This window comes from Charadrius vociferus, unplaced genomic scaffold (genome assembly GCF_000708025.1).
Source record: "Charadrius vociferus isolate BGI_N301 unplaced genomic scaffold, ASM70802v2 scaffold136, whole genome shotgun sequence".
NCBI classification, from domain to species: Eukaryota; Metazoa; Chordata; class Aves; order Charadriiformes; family Charadriidae; genus Charadrius; species Charadrius vociferus.
The window spans coordinates 47,480-56,909 of record NW_009648960.1 but is presented as its reverse complement, the minus strand read 5'-3'; positions in this window follow the sequence as shown (position 1 = coordinate 56,909).

The following is a 9,430-nucleotide window of genomic DNA, read 5'->3' as shown; positions in this document are numbered from 1 at the left end:
TACAGAGGAACAATTTTTAGGCTTTTCCAAGATCCTTAAAGACACAAACCCCGAAGAAACTCTGCTATCTGTGTTTTTATTGCCAAAATTGTACTGTAATGGGACTTACCGCACCTATGCTTCAGTTAGGACTCTGGTATACTTTCAGTAGTTTCATTGACCTCTCTTGGAATGGACAATACCTTCTGCAGAAGCTCATTGTACTAAGCTTTAATATAGCCCAGAAGTTAAGCCAACAAATTCCCAGTATTATCCGAAAGGAAAGAGACATTGTAGTGGCTGGTAGGTGCACCCCAGTGGTCCACACACAGAGAAACAGGAGTCAGATCTCCCTTTCTTTGCTAAAAAAGGGAGTGGGGGAAGTCTGTCCTTGTCCTTTTGATTGATTTGTAGAGTTTCCTCTGGTTTATCTCAATGCTTTTCTGGGGTGCCTGTTGCCAGAGTATTGACCTGCCAGCCATGTAGTAGCTTCAGATGTTTTCTTTAGCCAGAGTTGGGAAATGGTTAAAGACACAAACAGGGAACTTCTCACCTTTGCTGAGAACATCTGAGCATTTTAGGAGCCAGGTGAGGTAGAGAGACAAAGGGCATGGAGTTGAAATGGCAGATAATAATCTTTATTTCTTCTCAGGTTTGTTGTGCTCATGCTATTACGGTCAAGGTGCTTTTGAGGATGAGAAGTGCTGAAGTATTATCTCGTAGTTCTTATTTATTAATTTTCATTGCTTTCTCCCCATCTTCTTCTAACGCTGTTGAGAAATGTGGTATCTGAGCTGGAAACATGATGAAACAGTTTTGTTCTCCCCAGTGGTTATGAATCTGAAATCACAACATAAAAAGGGTAAGAAGCCACACAAGCTATTACCCCTGCTCAAGGTGAGTTTTTGCAGTTTGGACAAAAAGGGGAAAAGTGGGTTGTTATAGCAAGCAATTAAAGGGGGGGTACAGTAGGCAAGTCATACACAGTAAATGAACTTCTGTGTGCAACTGCATCAGCATCTGTTTCCTGCTCAGAAACAGGAACAGTGTTAACAGCTTGTAGCCAAAGCAAAATAAATCCAGAGGGGTTTCTGTGATAGGAATGTTCTTTGTGAATCTCCATGTAATGTGCTCTTTTAGCTTCTGTAATTAGTAAGAACCCTGGCTGTTCCACGACAGTATTTGGCATTCTGTTCCTCTGGTGATCCATTAAATTTAGACTAAAGAAGAGTGGTGATTAGCACTCTACAGAATAAGTATTTCACATTTTGTCCTTTTGATCCGTCATGGTTTGATAGTGCTGCAAAACCCATCTGTATATTTGCTTGGGCTCTTCTCTGAGTTTCAGGTGGGAACAGATGACCCAAGAATACTTTCACCCATTGAATTTTGTGGTGGCTGTGCTGTGAAGCCCCATATGCAAATATCCAGTAAGATACTGTCTTTAAACAGCATGCTAATAATGTGTGGCTCAAAGCTTAGCCAAAACAACCTTGTTTCTAAAAAAGGATTTAATGGCCAATAGTGATGATTTTAATGCTGTCAGCCCCTGACAGTATAATTGGCATTAAATTACCACTCCATCACATGGTGAAGTGAGACTAACTTAGTTAAAAAAAAACCCAAAACCACCCCAAAACCCAAACCAAAAAACCCCAAACAACCTGTACAAGAGAATTAATATCCTGGTTAACTGCACAGGTGCACTATCAATTCTGCCTTCGCCAATAAAAAGACCCTCTTAAGCTGTCATAGGTCCTGGGATAGAAAGTGATTTACTGCCTACCACTGAAATGAACCCCATGATACTTGGCTTTCTCCACAGCGGAGGCTGCAGGGTTCAGAAAATTCCTGTAGCTCTTCAGGCACTATTTGCCTTAAACCTGCTCTCTTGCATTAGACTTTATTTTTTTAAAGGATCATAAGGTTCGTTCATGTGCAGAAGCACCTTTCTTCCTTATAGTCTCTTCTCTGCTCTCAGTACAATGGAAAATGTTTTCATATCAATGTGAATTTCCACTTCTTAGTAATACAAGTGCTTGCTGTATTTTGATTCCTGCATAGATAATGACACTGGAGATCTGAATGCAGATCTTGAGAATGAGGGCTCTTAATTCATTGTTCATAGAAACATAGCTTTTTGGCCAGAATCTGAAAAAGAATCCATAGTAACACCTACGGTTCACAAATACTCACCTTGAATTAATCCAAAACTGGCATTATACACTTTCTGTGAATTAGGAAAGAGAGTAAATTCTGTGTTTGTCAAATTCTCGCTGAAATCTGTCTGGTGGAGACAGAGACCTCGTTTTGCTGGAATACAGTAACTGATTATGTATTTGCTATCACTTGGTATAATTAATGTAGGTTCAGAATACTTGCATATGTATTCTCAGACCAAGAATGCAGGACTGCTGGGAAGTGTGAATTATTGCCAGTGGAGGAGCTCTTGTCTTTGGGAAATACTGATCATCTTTGCCCAGCTAGACTAAAATCTGCCTGACACATTCAGAGAGCATCATTGACATATGCTTGGGATGCCCAATATCTTACTTGAGGGTGTGTGTATTTGCTACACTTGAGAACCATAAAGTGGCCTCAAAAATCTGCTCTCTAGGTTTGCTATTTCTAATAGGACCAGACAGAAGGATTTGCTCCCCAACGCTGCAGCTCCTTTTTTGAAGGGATGATTGAGCTCCCCATTTATGTACCCATTAGTTTCTCTTCTTGAGAGTTATCAGCCCGACTGGTTTCACAGGGCAGTGACGAACGAACTTACTGCAGGTATAAACGCCAGAAGACCATAAAGATTCATGTTCAGTACTTCAATAATGTCGATGCATGACCATATTGCTACTGTCTGCCCTTGAAAACTCTGTTCTTGTGAAATATGATGACAGAAGATGTACAGAAGTGAGTAAGCTTCCTCTCAGGATTAGCTGCAAGTCTTTGATATGTTTATCTTTCTTAGGAGTAGTGGATCACTTGGATGAGTTATGTCTTTGGGCTGAACACACATGTGGTAGAGGTGGGCAGGATGGTTGTCGCTCCTGACTTAAATAGAAGGTTCCTGGCATATGCTGTTCTAGAAAAAGTTTTTCTTACGGATGGTGAACCTGCATCCTGCATTGTTGAGTCTGGGTTGAGTGAGGAAATGAAATAAAACTTTTTGCATCAGTTTGGCAGTGAACAGCAAATAAAATGCAATAGCTTTCAATGGTTGAAACTCTTAGCCACTTTTTACTGTCAGTTTAAGGTATGATTCATGTGATAATAGCTCGCACGTGACGGGGAGTAGAGACATGTGTATGAAATTACAGGTGTTATGGCTTTAGTTAAGACTTAGTTTTGTGTGGTTGTCATTTTGTTATCCTAGTAACATTTAATGTATAAGCTTCCTCAGTCCATTTGGTACTTATTTCATAGTTGAACCAATTGGATAACCAAGCCAAGAAGGAAAGAAACTGAAACAATGAAATGCATGGTATCTGCCTGTTCATAAGTTGTTAATTGCTAGTGTGCAGTGTGTATTGTAGGGCAGACACAGAGCTGTTGGATGCTGCAATGTAAAGTTAAGCCCCAAAATGAAAACTCTTGCCAGTGTAGATGAGTATATGACAAGGTAACATGAGATTTAAGGTAAATAAAACTATTTCCATCACAGAAGAAAAGATTGCTCTGAGGCCAGACTGCTGGCTGGAAAAATCCAGCTCTGTTCCCTCTGCCAGGGCCTCTTGGCAGAATGACTTGGCCAAGTCAGCCTCTTCATGCTGCAGGTCCTTGCACAGTAGCAGTACCTGCCTCACAGTGACTGGAGAAAAACGTGCATCTGAGACTTCCCACTCCTCTTGCAAAAGCTACATAAGTATATTTGCTGAGCTTTTTTGGTGGTTGTCCAGTTATATGTCCTAGACCACTGACTGCAGGCTGGGAACAGAGTCCCTGTTCATCATTCCCTCTATTTGGCTTCCAAGGAGAGAACAGCCTGGAGCTGGGTGAGCAGAGAGAGCCCCATGCATGGCAGCAGGTTCTTTGGTCTGGATGCTTGTGGATCACACTTCAGAGGGCACTTGCACGGTTTGAAGACACTCGTGATTACCAGGAAGAAGCACCATGAGATTTTCACCATCGACAGAAACGCAAAACACTTCAGCTTGTTTTTAATGGTTGTGTTTTCAATGGCAGATCTTTAATTACAATGCATACTTGTTTTGTCTTGGGCCTTTTGGACAGTATGGCCTTTGTTCTTTCCCTCTGCTGCTCTGGGATTGCTTATGGATCCAGAGCTCGATGCATTTTCTCCTTGCATGCTCATCTGCTGCAGTGCAAAGTAAAATAGGATTGTGGGGGAGTGCTTGAACTGGTGGGGTGGTGCCATCTGTCCAAAGTGGATGATTAGAAGGATGTAGAAAGTTCTCCAGCAGCATACCAGATAGCTCTGGTTTCTCCAAGGTGGGTGGACTGAGAACAATCTGGATCTCCAAGTAGTCACTGTGAATCACAGCAATAGAAATGAGTCTTACCAGAGTGAATAGCTTTAGGTTACAGGCAGAAGGAAACCAGATTGCTTTACACCAATGAGTGTTAGGCAAAAGATTAAGGAATTGATAGTTGTTGGGTCAAAATATCAGTTGTAAAATCTGTTGTACTCACTGGTGTTTCAACAGCCTTGTAGTAAATTAGATTAATAGGTGTTGATTTTAGAAACATTTCATTATCTTTTGATACATTAAACACTAATTACTTATTCCCACAAGTATTTTCTCATACTTCTGGCTTTTTAATAGTACTGTTGATTGCATAAATTTCGCTGCAGTATTGTTATCGGTTTCTGCAATACCTTGGCAGCAGGGGGAACAGAAGCATTGCTGTTCTCTTACAAATAACCTGCAACTGTTAGTTCCTGTGTCCTGCTGCAATTATGCTTGTCTTCATTATTGGTGAATAATTCTGCTGTTTGCTTGCTCCTGTGCATTACCTCTTCCTGTGTTCCCTCCCTTAAAAGGAAATCATGACACAAATAAAAAAGGTGGGGCTTCGCAAGCTGAAGTATATCAAAACCTTCCTCTTTGAGTAATGATTTCAGTAGGATTGCTGGGGCATATCCTGGAGACTTTGGTAAGTGCTCCACAGTGGTAGGTGATTAGGCATTGTTGTTTTCTGTACTTAGGAGTGTATACTTTTAATATGCTGAAATTGAGGTAGCTGTGCATCTGAAGTTTGGTAACATCCTTTTCTTTTTGGAAGCTTTCACGTAAAGCCAGTTGCTAGAATTACGTTAGTGCAAATAAGATTAGATTAAGTGTATATTTATCTGAAACCTTTATGACAATGAAAGCTAGTTTTGCTTTTTCAGTTGCAGACAAGTTTTTAAAAGCCTATTTATTAAGGTCTATTTAGAACCAGTTATTTTTTGTCATTTTTCTTTTTTTTTTTTTTTTATTAGTCACTTCCAGACTGAAGATTTCCTTAGAATATGCTCCTTCAGGTGCTGTGGAAGTCATAGTAATAGCCTTGTATTTAGAGGATTATTCTGGTGTTTATCTAACGGTTATTACTCCCAAAATGTGTTGGTTTAAGGAGGTTATGCTTTAATGCACTAGTGTGTGCTTTAAAAATGTTGTCTTATATATTTAATCAGTTGGAAATATGATGGAAAATGAACTGTGTTTGCCTGTTATGTAGACTGCAGCTGTGTCACATCTTTTAAAGTATATATGATTGCTATTATTTCTAACACTGAGGGATTTAATAAGCCTCACTCACAAATATCAGCTAAACACTGAGGTATCAATGTAGCTCTTCTAAATTTAAAAATAAGTCCAAGGTTTTCAGGGTTCCTTTGTACTCTTGCTAACTTTTTTCAGTCTGTTTGCAGCACGTCCATTCTTATCAATTATTTACAAATGCAGCAAGACAAACTTGAAATCCTTTAGTTTGCTGAATGAATAATTTAATGCCCTTGTTTTCTTTTAATCTTTTCTCTGTACAGTTATGTCCATAGTCACTTTTTCCAGTGTTAACTTCTAAACAAATCAACAAGTAAAACTGCCAATAAATATGTTGCATAGATCCAGACCAAAATGTATTTCCTCTGTGGAACTTTTAGCTTGAATTAAAGCTTTAAAAACATCTTTACACTGAACATCAATTGTATGAAATTATAACAATTGCTTACTCGGTTATTAGGAAATATGTCTCCCAATGCACGGTTGCCAGTCTTACACAGTTTAAAAAGTGATGTGTAGGGGGTGTTTTTACTTTATTTTAATCAATCCGGTGTTTTTAGGAACAAACTCTCGTAGTCATCATTGTCTTGGTTGTTACCAAAGTTAACACTTTATGAGAGCAGGATGATTGCTTTGTGGCTGTGGCCATCTAAATTCCTCTGGCAGTGTGTCTTTGTAGAAGAGGAACTGCTAGAGCTTTGATAGTTGCTTCTGTGCTCCTAGTTCATTCCTGGAAAACATCTTTGCACTAGGTAAAACGTGCAAAGCTTGTGTGCAGTTTGGGGAGGGAAGGAGGAATCCTAAGATGTTTGGGATGCTGAGTGAAACCTGTCATAACCCCAACACCAAAGCCAGCTGTCTTCTCCTAGCTTGCCCTGTTTGGAAACACAATGTGAGAACTACCAGTATTTTGTGGGAGGACTTCTTGTTTACCAGGTCCTTCTCCATCTGCTCTGAAGTAAGGGTTGTGCTGGGAAGGGGGCCATTACCTGCAGGACCCTGGACTTGTTTGGTGTTTGGAGGGTTTCTGAAAAGCCAGGCAGGCCTATAGAAGAACAACGGATGGCCCCATACTTAGGGAAGGTAAAGCCAGAATGTATTTGATCCGGCTGTATAGCCAGGCTGTTAAGCCAGAACCACTGTGTTTGGTCTTGCATCTGTCAGTGCATGAGTGATGCTCGGCAAGTCCCTAAATGATTCACAGGTGGTTCGTTGGACCTCACTTAATGGATGCTGAGCATAAGGCTCCACTGGTCCTGAAATGCAAGCTGAAATAGTATTGGGAAAGTAACGAGCAGAAATGGTCATTTGACTGCTTTTGGCAAGCTTCTAGTGCTTCATACTTCTTTAATGGAGCTCTGGGCTATGGTAATCAAGTGCTTCTTCAACAGCCCTTCCCATTCAACCAGCAGAGATAGGAGGTCACTAGTGCAGGCACACACAGGACAGTCTCGGGGTTCACAAGCACATGCACATTTGCAAATCCTTTGAGCACTGGCACGACCCCTCTGTCTGCCCAGCACCCCTGCCCAGAGAGTCAAGAAATAATTTATTAAGAAGATACGTCACACTGCAGGCGTGGGGCTCAGCTAGACAAGTGCACACACCAGCCCCATTTCACATGTAAAGAGTCCCTTTAATACCCCTTTCTGCATATTCATCCTTTGCTCCTCCCCATCTGCCTTCCCATCCTCAGCTGGCAGGCCCTTCTCCAACATCCTTGAACCTCAGCTTTGCATCCTGATCAGCTGCAAAGTACCAGTTTGCATGAAATTTCTTGCTAACCCATCAATTACTGTGACTGACAAGGTGTTTCTTCTTGTCTTTGTCACCATGATGTTTGCTTGCCAGGGTTTAGCCTCTGTATGTTTGGCATATGACTTCCTCTTTCTCCTTAGTATCCCATTTGACAAACCCGCCCCATCACATAACCTCGCTGGAATAAACATTCCCACATTCCACATACTCTTATCATTTAGTGTGGTTGAGAGGTTTGGGTCTCATTCCCTCTGTTACTGCCTGCCAGTCAGGTTTTGCTCTCTATTTGTTCTTGTTTATGGCTTCCTCCTTTTCTTATCCATTTTGGATGGAAAAGGCACTTGAGCGGATACCCTTAAAGGAAGAGATGCTGTCTCCTTCCACAGACCCTTGCAGTTCCTGTGCAAATGAAGCCATGCTTCCCTTCTGGAGATCTGAAGCAGGGCATGACCAGACTAGTGGCCTCTTTGGAAGTCAATTTCTTCTAGTCTTTTGCTGTTATGAGCTGTTTTAGTAAGTTTGCTACAAAGTCTTTACCTGAACCTGGCGCAAAGCTTGCCAGATTTCTATCCTTGCTCTGAAGATTGGAAGTCTTAGAGTTATTAACACAAAGGAGATGAAGAACTTCAAAGCAGGAGTATGATCTATTTTCTTTTGCAGCTTCTCCTTGAGAAACAGTGTAACACCTTTCTGCAGTTCTGAAAGAGGAAATAAATTGTTCTGAGGCAGACGGGCTGTCTGAAACCTTGAACAAGTGTGCATAGGCTGGCATTTATCTGTAGCCTTCCATGTGGAAGGCTTAGGCCAGCACAACTGTAGCTGTCAATGGCATGTATTTTGAGAAGTCACTTTGGAATCAGTATTTCAAAGTTGAAATTTGAGGGAGAGATTGTGATAGGAGATGAAGGACTTCTCCATAGAGTACTTCCTCTCTAATGAGTTCAGAAGAGATGTGAAGAGATTATACACTGTTGGGTTTCAGAGGCAAGGGTTGCATTTCTTTTGTTGTTAGTCCTCTGGGCTGAGAAACCTGAATCATCGGGGTGGGGGTCTGTGGAAGGTGGTACGGTGCTTCGAGGCTCAGGTGCTTGGGGAGACTATGTGAAATGTAACGAAACAGCCAGACCATGTACCAGGTTTTCAGGTTTGTGCCTGAGTTGTGGTATTACATGATTCTCACATGGCATGCAAGCTGACTCAGTGTTGTCTTGGGAGGCTTGAGATGAGATTTTTAACTGTTCATTTTTATGTTTTGCAGAGGATATATCACCTTCCTTTCTTCTTTTTCTGGAGGGTTCCATGCATTTAGAATAGGATCTTCCCTCTGGAATGATAATGCCAGCCCTGTTTGAAACACTGTGCTCTTGGCCATTCTTGGAGAGATGGGCATTGCTGTTCCCTCATTAAACCCATTTGTTCCTCCAAGGTTTTGGTGATCACCATCTTTCCATAGGTGCTGGTTCTATGTGGTCAAATTAAAACCTGTGGCTGAATTGAGTGCAGGTACCTTTTTAGGCATCCTACTTTTGTAAATCAGTGTAGAATAGATGACGCTTAAGCAACTTCAAAAGCTAGGGGCAGCTGCACCGTGCCAATTACTCAGGTTGCAATATGATGAAATGCGCTTTCCAGTCTTCTGCCTTTTCTTGTGTTTAAATTATTCCTATTACACGCAGAAGGTGGGAAGGAAACAGAGGGCTTTTTTCATGCTCTTCCATCACCTAATAGTGATAAAGAGAGTGATTGAGATCCCAGGCATGCCGAAGAATTTGGGCAAAGTAGCTGTGTAAACAACACTGAGTCAATCATGCTCCCCCTCAACATGAAATGCTTTCCAAAGTATTTTTAAAATAGCCGTGAAATGTAAATATACATGTTTTTGTGGAAACTTGCCTTTTCTTTCCTGCTTTGGAAGTTGCTCACATCATGCTCCTTCGTTCTGTTTATGACTACATCTTCCTGTT